This window comes from Triplophysa dalaica, chromosome 21, assembly GCF_015846415.1.
Source record: "Triplophysa dalaica isolate WHDGS20190420 chromosome 21, ASM1584641v1, whole genome shotgun sequence".
Taxonomy (NCBI): Eukaryota; Metazoa; Chordata; class Actinopteri; order Cypriniformes; family Nemacheilidae; genus Triplophysa; species Triplophysa dalaica.
This window is the reverse complement of record NC_079562.1, coordinates 8872307-8888379: the sequence shown is the minus strand read 5'-3', so window position 1 is coordinate 8888379 and position 16073 is coordinate 8872307. Positions and strand designations below refer to the sequence as shown.

General features: G+C 39.0%; 1 protein-coding gene across 6 annotated transcripts in view; it reads right to left on the bottom strand.

The window, feature by feature from the left end:
• Nucleotides 1–15338, bottom strand: part of atp2b4 (ATPase plasma membrane Ca2+ transporting 4) — a 59318-nt gene extending 43980 nt beyond the window's left edge. For 3 of the 6 annotated variants that reach the window (XM_056735360.1, XM_056735357.1, XM_056735359.1), the window contains exon 1: nucleotides 14633–15338. The gene's annotated coding sequence lies outside the window, so the exon portion shown is untranslated. Of the gene's footprint in view, nucleotides 1–13745; nucleotides 14025–14632 lie in introns of those variants that run through there. The other 3 variants (XM_056735355.1, XM_056735358.1, XM_056735356.1) reach the window with 2 other exon arrangements.
• Nucleotides 15339–16073: the final 735 nt, after the last annotated feature.

The following is a 16073-nucleotide window of genomic DNA, read 5'->3' as shown; positions in this document are numbered from 1 at the left end:
GCCTCTCAATATGTACAGAAGAGTAATGTAGCGTGGCTTTTAATTCCCCATGCCTGTAGAGTTCTCTGACAAACTGTTAGAAAGTACAGATCCTGTAGTATTTGCTAAGAAGGATTAATACTTGGTACAAAAATAGTACATTCCTCGAAATCTGAATCATTCCCAACTTCAGTAATAGCAGATGTTACAAGTGAAATTAATCAGATGGGACTGCAGCTCTTTTTTAATATTGTTGCATTTTTTGCGTGAAGAATACAGTTGGTATAAGCCCATTTTCTGAAGCATTCCAGAAACAGGACAGGCATGATTTTTCTTAGAAAATCCTCTCAATGTTTTAATGGAATGCCACTCAAGTCCAAATCTGTACAGGAATTTATGAGCACGAGTATGCGAGTTTGTGTTTTGTTCAGCTATGTAGACTAGTCTGATTCCAGGCATTCCAATCCTGTCTTAAAGTAAAAAAAAAGGTGAATGCAAAGACCAGCGAACACGAGAAAATATGCATTCCTCTAGTTCTGTTGTGAAATTGTTTTAAAATCACTATTTAGCTGGAAAACTAAATACGGAAAACCCTAAAGCACATTTCCGCACACCAACCCCTTCTCTCAAAGCATGTCTATTTTTTTCTTCCCCTAGCCTTTCTTGTTCCCCTTTAACAGTTCTTCTCTCTGTAGTTTTTTGTACTGGGCAGAAAGAAATGATTGTTAATTTGTACGCCTGTCATTCCGAGCCACTCCCAAAACACTGTGTGGGCCTGGCCTCCATTTAGAAATTATTCCATGCTGTCAGCCACTGAGAAAGAGGGCGTATTCAGGAAAAAGGGAATAGACAAGAGGAGAAACAAAGTAAGGGGTGGAATGTGGGAAAATAGTACCTACAGACCTACAAAATAAATCAGCGAGACAGGAAAAGGAAAAATTCCACATGAGCGTAGGGAAACTTAGCTACATTAGGAAAGAAAAACCACCCTGCACTGCTGGTGTAGGCGACGGAGTGCTCTTGTGATATTTCTAGTTCTGCAGTCGTATTTGTTGCCCACCTCCATGCTAATAACACGCTTCACAAGTTTAACCCAGTCTGCTGCACTAGGAAGAAAAAGGTAGCCATTCCGATCCGTCCTGGTCGCTTTTATTGAATTAACATCTTGTAACTCTGATGACCTTTGCGTTCAAAGTGAGCTTTCTTGATGTGTACTTGTTACAGAAGATAGACTGCCAGATGGACTTGATAAACTTCAGATTCATTAAACAAAAAACAAATCGACACTTGTTGACATTCACTTTGCGCAAGAGCTGTGAGGCAGTCGAGCTTTAAAATAAAATGCCATGACGAGCGTTGCATAACCTCTCTGATCCCCTACACTCCCCTAACCGAAAGTACAAACACACAAGAGATATTCACAACAAGGAGACAAAGACTGAGGCATCAAGAGCAATGTTTAGCACAAAATAAATGAGGAATTGAAACCACCAAACTATGATTTAAAACACTAGCTGACATATGCAACTTTTGGTGCATTACCCTGCTTGGGGTATTGGGATGGGGTAAGTATTCAGTTCCAAAACACCCTCAAAGGTTAAAAGTATATTCTTCTGCAAAACATTGAGGTATTGGATAAAAGGACTGGCAGATTTCAGCTGACTAACACATTTGTAGTAAATAAAAAAACTAACACACCCCACGTCGCTATTCCAACAGCTTAACATTTGCAGCATCTTACCGGAGTGATGACTCTGAGAGCTTTGAAGTGAAGTGCTTTGAAATGCATCATCAGATGCAACATTCCAGGTGGTTTGTTTTACTTCAATCCATAAGACAGTGGAGGCAGACAGGAACAAGAGGGTAAGAGACAGGATGTGGAATCAGGACATGACCCCGGTTAGACTTGAACCCTGTTCCTAGTGAGCCAACTTCTCATGTATGTGTCTGGAGCGCTAACCACTGGGCTACTGCTCTGAAATGACATTCCAGGTTTATTAATTGGTGTGTTGTGTTAATGAGCAGCACCGTTCACTAGGTGGTCTTTGCTCTTTTATTAGACGGTGGGAGGACACTGTCATGGTGTCATGGTGACACTGACATCAGCAGGTGAAGCCACACAACCAGAGTACAGTCAATGCTCAGGCATTCGGATGTCTTTCTCAAAACTAGTCATTCTGCATTGTAGATGGTCAAGTCAGCTTTACATGGTTTCAAAAGGTTGCATGCGAAGGAGGAACAAAAGCATAACAGGGAAGGAAGCAATGAACAGATGGGCAGGCAAATTACACCTTTAAATTCAACTTGCATACAGAAATACAGTTCAGTTGATTTTGCCACGTTAACATCAATCAAAGAAAAATGTCAAGATGGATAACTGCCTGCTCAGAGAAAATGAAAAAGATTTTAAACATTTTCTTTACTTTAATTTAAAGCCAAAAGAGGTTTTCACACAATCAGTAATAACATTGCTAGAGGTCACCAAGGCAATATATAGTTGGTGCCTTGTAGGCGTTTCTACTCCGCTACAGTTTTAACTGTATCATAAGGTGGAAAAAAAACTGCTCTACGCTTCCACTAATAACCAAAGCTACATATTTCCCAAAAGTGCAACTTGGTTTCCTCGCCAACACTATCAATTATTTCACCTCAAATTGGCATTTCTCATTGTAAATCAAGTAATTTAGTTTGCTGTATGACTGCAAATCGCTGGTATTATGAATGGCTCTTAATATACATTTTCTTATTTGATCTATTCCACATAATAGTAACTGCACAATGAATGAATTGTTTTCCCTAGCAAACGCAAATTAAAACCATTTACCACAGAAAATAAACAGTAGGGTTCATAAAAACAGACCAGGAGTCAGAGATATTATATGCTTATTGCAACCCAGCATAATCTGGTTATCACAGAAACAATGCTCTACAAGTCTCTGTGTTATTATAAACGTTTTAAACGTTTTTTACTTTTATAAACGAAACGTGTACCATGGGAAAAAAACATTTGAGCAGGTCAATTCTAGGGACGTGCGCTACGACTAATTTGACAGTTGATAAACCGTGTTACAGTGTAGTCGACTTTTAGTCGATTAGTCAAAAACTATATGGCCCATAAAGCAGTCCAAAAACATTATGTAGCCTATGTAATACAATTGAAAGACTAAAGAATGTAGGCCACTGTCCTTACATTATGATCATAAATATATCTGCATTTGCTGATGTGCCAACCTTGACTGGATCATTTAAGCGGCTGCAGGAAGTGACAAGATGAGCATGTGTTTGCTTTGGCTGGTCTGTGCATGGCATACAATATGTAGCCTATACATAATATATTTTATTTTGATTTAAGTTTGTTTTTTTGGATTCTTAAAGTTAAATAAAAAATAAATAAAAAAAATTAAATACATTTTTAGTAAACATGTTTCTATTACTATTACACTATTAAGTAGCCTACAAGTTATAAGTAGGGTAGGTCTATAGCCTATCAACAAACAAGATAGCCTACATAATATCATGTTTTTATTATTTATAAAGCAAAGCAATGTATGTAAACAAAAAAGTGAAGTGAATAGAAAGCAATGGATAAAAAGTGCAGAACAAGCTACAAGAACGCATGTAATCTCATGCAGAGCAAACTGGAAGTTTTTTACACAACTGTATGTACCTTTAGATTATTATCAACTTTTTCGTTTTATGCCTGCATTTCCTGCTTCCATCCGCAATTTCCGCATCGCGGCAATACAAACCCAATACAGTTTGGTTACGCATGGGTCCAGTGAAATTATTATTATGCCACTATGATATGAAAAATCTACCCGTTTCATCCTTTAAAACATCCCCACAACTCGTCTTTCAAGTAGTTATTTATGAGCGTGCTGTAACTGACGACTTGTCGATTAGTTCTGCATATCCCTAGTCAATTCTAGGTTATCAGCATTTAAGTACAGGAACATGTGCATCATGTGGCGAATGACGAAAAGAATACTCTAGTGTACTATAGTATTTGCTATAGAAAATTGCAGTGCCCTTGTAGTAAATTGATAAACTCTATTTAACACTATAGTGAATTTCAAAACACTATAGTATCTAGGAATTGTATACCAAAAATATACCACGTTTGTATGGTAAAAAAATTCAACAAATTAAGGTAAACTAAAAATTATATGTCCCTTATTTATCTGTGTGTAACAATGTCCTATGTCAGTTATCAACCTATTCATGGGATGAACTGCACTTGCATATTTCTTTTTTTGTTTTTTTACTTGTGCTACAACTGTTTGTCATCTTCAGCACCAGTGCTAGTGCAAAAAAAGTTAACATACAGGCCTGACACTAATAATAATTACTGCTATACTTTGTTCTATAGCAATTACGGAGAGTATAACCAAATTCAGGCAGCCACAGAGTGGAAACTAGGTAAATCTCTTCGAAGCAAACTTGACTACTCCGATTCCGAAACTTCAAATGAAATATCATTTATTATCTTCGGACAAGTAATTTTTTTTATTGAATCGCCAATATACTTCTCTGAAGGACAACCACGTGGCAATGCTTAATGTCAAGCCCTGAATTGACTAGAATCATTTTGAGGAAATGGTCCCTTAAAAGACAGAAGGTAGAAAAAAACGTCAGTAAGCATGACAAAATTTCTCTGAGTCATGGAAAAACATGAGGTCCAAATCATGATTCATGATGGTGATGCACAGCTGTTTTTTTTTAAAGAACTCAAATATTTCCAGTTTGTGACACCTCTGCAGTTTTCTACATTTTAAACGGAAGTGAAGAAACCGTACCTGCTGGACCCAAGCATGTGACAAATTAACAAGCAAGCCTGAAGGCCATCTATCAATCTTTTCTTGCTCCATTGTGCTCTTTCTAAACATCACTTTCCCAACACAGTCCAAGACCAAAGCGGTTTGTGAAAATTATACCCTCAGCATAAACATGTCTAAACATATTGCGATGCTGCCTAGGATTTGTCAATGCAATCAGTTGTGGCTCATTCCCCCATCTCTTTATTGAACTATCTCAGCCTTCCAGTTTTTCCCTGACAAATTTGGAAAAGTTTGACAAAATCATGGTCTGTTTGGCAGAAGTTGCTACAGATGTCAGAATCTCTGCTTGTAAGGCTGCCTTGCCCCTGGAAGAAAAAGGGTGAAGCCGGACTATCTGCATTGCTTTAGTCTTGCTCTCAATGGACACGCACAACTACACACACTAAACAAAAAAAGTGCCTGTTACCTTGATAAAAGTTTTGAAAAGTCGAACACTATGATTGATCACAACACAATCTTTTCCTCTCGGAGGACAAAACTGTCAAGAATGAAAATTGTGGGTAGAGCTCTGCCAAAAAAAAACGGTGAGTAAACGCAATGCAAGACAGATGTAATACCGAAAATGTAGCTTTGGTTTCTTTGTCTCAATAGTAGCTTTTAGGGACACTGCAAGTGTCTTTACGGTTGAAAAAAGTGAATCCTCATGTGAGAAATCACATCTCTCCTCAAGCCATACAATTTAAGGTATTATTTGCATATGTGGCATAAATGTTGGCGGACAAGACGTAAAACAAAGTTGAATATTTAGAATTCAAACAAACCATTATGTGCAAAATTTACAATATATTAGAAAACACCACCAATAACTTGACTATTATCACCATCAAACAAACCGTCTTTTCTTAAAATAGCATACATATTGTATACACAAAGTGAACAAAATAATCTACCTTTAATTGAAGCAAAGTATGATGGGTGGAAAGATTTACATCAGCTGTCAACTGGACTGTTTTGATATAGTTAAGCCTTTTTGCTTTGTCATAAGGAGATGGACTCTAGTGGCATCTCAGAGAGGGGAGGTCAACAGTTGACACATTTGATCTCTATCATTCCCTCATGACTTGAGATCGCACCGCAGGGAGCAACCAAAAGACCTAAAGCTTGTTCAGTTGAAGGCCAGCTGCGTCCCATGAGCTCCCATACATCTCTGATGTGTCTGTGACAACGTTAGGGAAATTACCCCACCTAATGTCAGCCAATGACCCTGTAGGAAATTCAATTCAAAGCAGTTCATCTTCATATAGACATTCTGTTTTGCTGCACAGGGTCAAGCTCAGAGCTACATGAAACGTGAATAATTTGAAACACAATGAATTACCAATGGCTCCACAAATTGGGTAGAGAGGTTAAGAATCATACAATGTCTGAAATAAATCATCTGCCTGAGAACAATGGTCTTTTTGGAGATGTTTTCCTCTTTCAAAAATGAATGTCACAAGATGCTCGCAAATGCAGGGAATCTGACCATTCAGCAACTGCTGCACAAACTCAGAACATTTGGGTACTATAATGTTTTTTTAATGGGGTAATTGAATTTCTTGTAGAGATTTGTTTTTTATTCAGTTGTGATGGGGTCAGAAAACACAAAGAAATTATTGTCCAGCACTAGGCGTATCTTACAATATTCTGCTATGCTAGCTCTCGCATACAAAACCGCATTAACAGTCAGCCTTACACAGCAGTGGAAAAAGTTGGGAGAGATTGCTCCATCTCAAAGACTCCTTTCACTCCTCTCTGACTTCGACTCACATGCTTCATTCCTTACTCCAGCCTGATTTCAAACTTAGACCTTTTTGTGTGCAAAGTGAGTGTGTGAGACATTTCTGACTGGTTTCACCCTCCCTACGACATGTGTCACATCGCGAGGTAGATGATCAGGGCAGTTTTCATCCGTGACAGACCCAGATAGATGCAAGATTTCCCCAAACACCACAAAGAAAAGTGGAGAATAATCAGATGATGAAAAACGTGAAACAACTGAACATCATGATGAATTTCAGAAAATACTGTCATTGAGAAGATTACCTATCATTTTACATCACAAAAATAAGACTTAACATATGTTTTGTAAACAAAACGAAAACAGTGTGTAAATCCCACAACCTCAAAAACTACCCAAACAAGATCTGTAACAAATAATTTAACAATGCCCACACCAATTGGAGAAAAGGCATGACAGAAATTTTTGCATCCGTCATAAGAAATGGCACAAGGTCAACAATGATCTCGGAGAAACTTGTTCTGCTCAGACGTCACAATACTGGTTTAGATGTCCACGATAGATATCCTATTGACACACCCCGTCAAATTTAAAAGATACACTGCATATTCAAAAACGAGTTGACAAAATAAAAAAACATTTTCTTGACATAACGTAATAAGGTTTTTAGATACAATGTAGGGTTGGGCAGAAAGAGGATGCCATCGGCTAATAGACATGACGCGCCTCACTTTAGAACTCTTTCATTGAATATAAAATCAGAATAACTGTGGAGCTTGCGCTGTATAAAGAGGACCCCCAGTTTTGCGCAGAAAATTTTATAATGGGAAACGCATGTTTGTGCATCTCGCATTGTATTAAGAAGCCGCATTACTTTATAACCCTTTTATTGAATAAAACATCAGAAGAACTGCGGGGCATCGTGCTGTACAAATGGAAATGCAGTTTTCGCAGAGCCGCCAGACTTTATAACTGCCCGGCTCACTTGTAAAAACAAGATGCAACACTGAGTAGATCATATCAGACGGGTCTTACTTTATAACGCCGCAGGGCTTTAAAAAGTCATTTAATGGGAAAAAGGGAAATGTTTGTTCGAAAATGACTAGAGATGAGCAAATACATCAGGCAATGAAATCGGATTCATTCAAATTAATAGCAAATAACTCGAAATAATAAATACCTAAAGAGGGTGGCACAGCGGAAGACAACCCAACTGGAATACTGAATATGCGGAAGCGAACAACAACCCCCTTTATGTTCACCGTTACAGACAACACAACAATCAAGAAAATAAACATGCTGTATGGCTAACTCAATCTATGCTGTCAGGCAGTCTGGCACCAGTTAAGGGGGGCATATTGTAATGTGATGTTACATAGAGCAGAAAACTGGAAGGTGGTTGTTTACACAAACTGCGCCAAACATTTCTGGTCAAACACCATATAATAGAGAATTTATAATAGGCTTACTTTAACAAAAGCAATATTTGTGCTTCTCGTCTACGGTGTGACACTCCGTAGATTACTGTTGCCAGAATATCCGAAGCACAAACCGTTTTGTTATTGAGAGTCAGGGTACTTCAGCAATCACCAAGTTGCAGAAATGCAGTGGGCAGCCTCCATTCACAACAATACTCTAGCCCCACAAAAGATCAGGGAGGGCCTTGAGAGAAGGCATCGTGCCTAAGAGTTTCCCACATGGCACACTGCCCAGCAGCTAAATTAGAACTGTGCCTCTGTCTAGCACCTCTGAGACACAAAGAACTACAGGCAGGTCAAAGCAGAATAACAGCAAAAAAAAGTGTTGTTGTCCAGTCAAAGACACTTAACAGCATAGAAGCGAGAGCTAACACACAGACTCACACCAAGCACATAGAGAAAGGGTGTATGCGAAGCTCTGCTAAGCTTTCGTTAAGTCATGATGAACTCAATCAGCCGTCTTCTCTGTCAGTAACATCTGTGACCGTTGATGTTTACGTGGAAAGGCAAGTACATGGAGGAACCCATACCGAAAACACAGCCACCTTTTCATTCGTTCACTATCATGTGAGAGAGAGGCGCTGACCAGGCTCTGCACACAGCATGACAGAGAGCCGAGCACTCGCAACTCTACAATGAATTAAGCCGTTTTAAATAGTAAAATAAAAATGTAAATAGGAATCATGAAAAATCTTTTCATGGCAGTCAGTGTTGATAGAAGGGATGAGTCACGAATTTCGAATATTCGATTAGTTTTTTAATTATAGAATTTAGAATATTGTGTGAGATCTTAAAAAAATTTGCTGTGTTTTGACGCGTAACGTTTTCATGTAACCAAAGGGTGGTGGTGCCATTAACGATGCACCTTTAACCTAAAGGCTGTCAATCAAGAGACAGTAGAGGAAAATATTTTAGCACAACAATTGTTAATTAAGTTACGCACACTGTAGACCCGCGTGGCATTACGGATAAGATAAGATACGATTTTCACGGTGTCAAAAATGAGTTCTGTGTGGGGTCCTTAAATAAAATGAATGAGAATAAAGTGCAGTGCAAACTCTGCAATGAAAATCTGGTTTATCGTGGACCAACAACTACAATGCACAATCATTTGGAGCGAAGCACCCAGCAGGTCCATCCACAGGTCAGCAATCAGTTGCTAGTTTTATGGTCAGACCAACTAATTTGGATGCCAGACGGGCGGAGCAAATAACGGCTTTAATTACTAAAATGATCGCTTAGGATATACTTCCGATCGGCTTTGTCGGAGGAGAGGGTTTTAAAAATCTTATGGAGTTTGTACAGCTCGAAAAAACGATCACTGCCAGACTGGAGAAACTTTTTCATGACAATAGAAATGGAAGCCTTTTGAGCTATTAATTCATGAAATCGTTCCGGACTGTGAATAAATGCCGTCATTCGGATAATATGTTTTAACGCGTTTTAAGTCTGGTCTGAAATCTTTATGGCTTTATAACTTTTCCTTGATCAATCACACTGCTGTTTTATAGTAGGCATAAATGTGCATGCTCATATTTTATAAGGAAATGTTCTAGCCTTATGAGTGGTCGATGCTGATCGAAGTACTGTTAATAAGTGCCATCATTCGGTTGTTAATATATTAATGTTTCAGCGCGTTATCTTAATGTTAAGCTTGATGTAAGATTGCCTATTCCATAATAAATAAAGCAGTGTGTCGTCACGGATTTAAAGCGTAAATGGTCTCTCTCTCTCTTCCTATATGTGTGTGTAATACTGTAAATGCGTCCATGTGGGGGAGGTGTGCGAATTTCGAATAATTTTCTAATAGTTCTCATCGATCTTCAAATATTATTTTTGCTTTACATGCCCATCCGTAGTTGATAGTGTGGCTGTCCCTGACGAATACATCAAAATGGGAAACAGAAAACACCATGATATGTTGTTATGAGAAGTATAAAAATTTGCGGGGCCATCAAAGTCTAATTAATGAATGGGAAACGTGGCAGTATTAGTACATAAAGCGCCTCTGGCTGTTCCATTTCCCCTTGAAAGATCAGCTTTACCGTTTTTTACTCCATCTCCATCTGTGCCTGTTGATATAGACGGCTGTCTGATAGCCAATCTCTAACCTCTAACCACCGTGTGTAATTAGGACATCTTTAAAATGTACCACAAATTGAAAAATGGGCCAAAATGTGACTATGCAACATGCCAAACAATCTCTACGAGCCGCCTTCTTTGGGAGTTTTCTACAAAGCTTCGTCATTGTTCTTTTTTTCATACAATCTTCCGCCCAAACTAAGGTTATTGACTATGCCACCCAACATGGCCCATAGTACTAGGCCAGCAGTGGAGGTTGGATGTGATGCGAGACCTGTCGATTGACTTTAACAGTTGCGCTGGGAGACATCAGTGATCGTTATGTAACTGCCATTGCTGCGTGGGCTGTGGGAGCAGTGCTATCATTCTGATAAAGCTAAGAAGGCTGTTCTGTTTCATCAGGCCAAGACTAGCTTTTCAATCTGAATTTTAAAAAACAGCACCAGTCCTAGTATATATTAGAAGTAAATGCTTTTCTGTAATAATGAATTAGTATATTGCAGTGGAAGGCATGGTGTTTTGTATTATATTAATGGGTTTTTAAATTGTGGTATGCGTTTGGTACACTTACATTTCACAAACCCACACGGAACACAGTACAATGGATTACTTTCAGTAAAAAAAGTACTAATTAAATCGAACTTTCGTTGAGGACAGGAAGTTATAGTAATAAATGAATACGACATCTATTCCATTTAATTGATTACATCTATTTGAAACATTGTAACGCTATTGACGGACTAATATGTAATGAGTCACTTAGTAATTTAAATTATTCAAGAAAACATACCAGAGATTGCTTGCACACTATTCAGATGAACAACATTCAGAAAATCTCGCATTTCTGGTACATTTTGCATTCTGTCACTGCACCTTTAAGAAATACAGTTTTTCATGACCTATTTTAGGCGTGGTTGAAATGGGTTTTTCACAGTGATAACTGTGCAACTTGGATGGTCTGACTTTACCAAACCAGACAAGAAAGACAACCACCGTGCTATTACATAGCATTCCTCACTCACTTGCAGCGTATATGAGTAATGTGTTTGCATTACTAAACACTCCAACTGTGAATATCCACATAGGTACCCAGTAATGGTACTGCTAACGCGTTTATTTGTGCATGTAGAGCCTACACAAACAAACATACACTTAAGAACACACACTCTCTGTTCTTGCTAGTAACTGCCGCTGCAAATGTATAAAGAACCTACACAGATAATCAAAAATCACGTTAACTCAAACATGACCATACACACAAACACACCCTGAGTATTTCATTAAGAAGTGGGAGGGTAAAAGATAAACAGAAGCAGGGAAAGAGAGTAATGGTGTGAATAAGAGGCAGAAAGACATGAGGCACGAGCGTGTGTCTTCACATGGCTAGTTAAGAATCAGGTGATGAAACTATCATCCGCTACCGCCCATTGATATCAGCACAACTGTTGAAGCCCATCCTACTTGGAACATACAAATAAGAAAAGGCATGTTTGTTTTTCCACCTGAACGAGTATTGATACAGCACCTCTCTTTATCTCTGTCAGCAGATATCTTTCACCTAACTATCCATGCCAGGCAACCTCACACCCACACACATCTATGCTTCGTCAAATCTGCCATTAAGGCAAAATTACTTATTTATGCATTTAGTTAAGCATTCATCATTTCACCCAAGCTGAGGCAATATGACTCGTGGCTTCCCTGCAAGGTTTGCTGATTACGCTTCTCTTCCATCAAACCCAGGCAAGCATACAACAGCTTCTGACAGCGGAGAGGAAAACAACTCACAGATGCTTATAATCACCTGACCTCTGTAATCATTACACCGCCACACTTAACCCTGGTACAAATGTTCTCCTCTTTAGCGACACTAATGTCCCAAATAACAGCAAACTACAGGGCAAACAGTAAAACAAACCTGTGTAACATATTCGTGGAGGACAAAACAAGCTCTATGCAGGAAACAACTTGTATTACTGTTTTTTTTGGCAATTTTTTGTTAATGTGTAATGATAAAAGAAAATCTTACCTAGTTAACAACTCTGTAGGAATAAATAGAGATTCTTTCCATGTTATTGAATAAAGACTGTTAAAGCGGCAACAACATAAAAATGATGTGGCCAAAATTAGAATTCCACAAAGAATCAACAACTGCTGCGTATTTCATAAAATTAATATAAAATGAAATATTCGTATAAATGTAATAAATATATATATTATAACAAACACAGATGGGAATTTAACTTCAGGCCAGGCATGTGTGTCTGATGAAACCGTCAATATTGTAAATATTTCCATTCAATGTGCAAGCCGATTGATCTAAAAAAAAGAGAGATTTTTTTTAACAGATTTTGAGTAAGAGGGCAATTCATTTGCATACAAAATTGGCACCCTTTTCTTTACCCAACTATATCTAAACGATGTATCTTGTTCTTTTAATTATAGGATGAAACATGACCTGAACATGTTTACATAAGAAAGAAACAAACGACACCCTTAAGCTACAAAATGCAAAAGCTCATATATCCCCACTTGTGAATGGAAGGAAATATTCAGTCCAATTCAACAGGTTCATCCCCCACACTTTTTACACTAATTATGAATCCACCAAACCTCATTAAGTTTCAACACGGTAGTCAAACTAGAGCATGCATCTAACATTTGACATTAAAGGAGAGAACAGAATCATGATACTGGGAACTAGTACAGGCCGATCTTCACTGCATCCATGATCATGTCAGAGGAGGGAGATGAACAATGCTGCAACTCTCCCCTAATTAAAGGGAACAGATGCTCTGCAGGGCAAACACAACTTGGTCTGCACAACAATACATTGCATCAGTTGACTGGAGCAATCACTAGAGAATAAAAGTTCTCATTACAAGCACCTCCTCCCCACCCTACAGGTTATGTAAATGAAAAGCATGAAAATCAACGCATTCACTCATGGTTTTATTGAACTACGAAATCGATTTACATTAACCAGACTTGAATTCATATTTTTTATTGAAAATGCACATTAAGCACATATGTACACAAGATTCAACGTCTCTGTGTAAACAACCATGTGTCCACTGTAATCTATCCGATGACACTGCAATCTCTTGCAGTTTCATTCTCATTTGGTTAACAATAGTGTTTCAGCCACGGGATGGACTCTCTTGGACTACTATGGATCTGCACGTAAATTATCACAGCATTTTTCATAATGACTGGCCTTTCTACATTGATTACTTTGCAGCCACAGAGAATATCTCGCATAAATTTCCATAAAATAAATGATTCTCACACAAGCAGAAGGCGGCTCATGAACATCATTGCGAGCTATAAAACAAGTAACTGCCTTTTCATACTGGGAGGCTTTGTGAATGTAGAATGGTAAACAAACCAAACCAGGATTTCCAGTTTTTAAAACCTCTCATACGTTTATCGGACATTAAACCTTCCGAAAAATAAACCTGCTTTGAAAGATAAACCTACTAGATAAACGTTACACAACCTTTATGTGCGCTAGACGTCAAATGTCCATAAGAACATATTGCTGTTTACACACAATGCAAAATACACCACGTAAACATAACTTGTCTACTCAATTTGTAACGTTAACGAAGGGGGGATAAACACAATTTTATAACCCAATTTCTTTACCTTTCACATCCCGTCACGACTGTTGCTAACGTACAGTTTGTTGTATCCTCAGCAGAGACTACAAGACACGTGAAGACACGTGAAGTCGAACAACCGCTTCACGCCAACAAATGTGTCACGTACATACTCATAAAACTTTCGTATTTTGGATAAAGCAAACCAGAAAGTATATTTGCCTCGAATTTTTCGCTCTCTGGTGTAACATGAGGGGTTTGTTGTCGTCGGGTAAGAGAATCGCGGCTCCTCACAGGCAACAAATTGCAGGGTTTCCCCTTCGACGCAATAGCGCGGGGACACACCCAGAGAGGCGCGCGAGAGGCGAGGTGGACGTTACCCAAAGGGGATGACGTCAGAGTGATCGACTGATCACCTCCCCATCAATCAGCAAGAGAGCTTCTTTACTCATCACGTAAAATGCACCCGTTTATTATTTCCCATTTAAAAGCCCGTTGTGAATGTGCCGTGGAGGAAACGGAGTTAATCACTACCAGCGTGCAAAGCAAATTCTCAATAGAGCTGGCCGTTGTATGATTTGACGGCGATCATTGTGAATTACTAATAAAACGGGGTTATGGTGAATGACAAGCATGATTTTAACGCAATTGGCGTTTACGTTGCCATGTTGGAATGCCGTGGCGAAATCAAAGCCATTTTACAGTTGACGTGTAATATTTTGTAAAGGTAAACCCTACTTCCGCATTCAAATTCCTCATTGAAAATCATTGTTTTCAGTAGTCACGGTCGAAAGACAGTTCGTTCTTGTGAGCAAACACCGTGTAGCTTCGAGAAACATAAGAATTGACACTGAACACGCAAACACGAAAAACACACCTGTGGGTACCAAAAACAAAGTTGAGAAAATGTGTAAAACGAAGAAAATAACAAACCTTCTTTAGGGCTGTGATGTCCGTTCCTGTCAGGAAAAGTGGACGCCGCACATAGGACGTTGCTCTTCGTTCAGTACATCAAGAAAAGACTTCCTTCCCTTTGGCTTCGAAACGAGCCCGCTCCTTAAAACTCCAAATAAAGACGCAGAACGTCTCCGAGCGAAAGCGTGCAAGGGCAGATCAAGTCTTTCTTTGGGTATCTGCTCGTAAAGCGCGTTTGTTTACTCTGCATCTGGAAACTAACTTCAGAATCGGTGCCAGTCGAACCAGCAGAATGGAATTCGTTGTTTTCCTACATGTAAAACTGACCTCCGGGAGCAGGCTAAACGTATCTTAATAGTAGATGGAAACTTGTTAAATCACGACAGCACGTTGAGACTTGAGAAGCCAGCGCGCTCGAACCCGATCCAACAGCCTTTCCTCGTCCAGTGCAAAAAGAGGAAATAATCGCGAGGGATCGAGGTATACTGTGTATCGCTGTGAACGCGACGCAACAGATTCAAGTTTGGTTTAGTTTTCTCTTCTGTTTTCTGCTTGTTTATCGATCTGTTTGCTGCGGGCGAACCGCGTACTCGAACCCCTTTACCGCCGGGAAAAGTGAGGACGAATGCGACCTTTCACCGCACAACGAAAAACGACACAGTTTCAATCAGTGGTTGCCGTGGCTGGAAATCGAAAGAGGGAAGATCGAGATTCGGTCTGAGGGTTGGGAGAGCTGCCGCGGAGAGGGAGGGACTTGTGGATCAGTCATTTAAGGTGGATCACAAGGAAGATTCAATCAAACGAACGTGCCGATGTTTGGTGTTTACATGTGTATTACTTATTGGTTTAAAGATAGTTTTTCGATGTTTGCTCGCATCATTTTTGCACGAGGGAAGGAAACGTGTAATTGAAGTTCCTACGCGGTGCGCATTCTTGACGACTCTTATTTGAAGGCAGAGCAACTGAGAATTGTGACACGATACAGACAACCTAGTCAAACAGCACACCCTTTCGACCTGTTTAACTAAACATCAGTGTTTGTAACGAAGTCTAACCACAGTTATTCAGGCTCCCTCACTGAACCAATAGCCCACAGGTGGCCCATTACTGTTGGGTAGTCATGGTTACATATAGTTCATTTACATTTATTCATTTGGCAGACATATAGTATTCTCTTAAAATACTGCATGGTGTCTTTTGTGATTTCATTGGTGTTTTTTATTCCTTGGACATTTTAAGACGGTAGCACATAGTGAGACTGTGCCTGGTTTGTTTTACACAATGTCAGTATCAACTTAATAGTTATTTTTAAGAAAAGCATTTACACTTTCCAAATAAAATGCTAAGAATTGGATATTGAAAAGGTGTAAACAACTGCATTGCCCCTTACATAAGCCAGTACACGCACAACTAAACACCAAAGCTTCGAATGAGAAAGATATCTTATTTAGCAAATGGA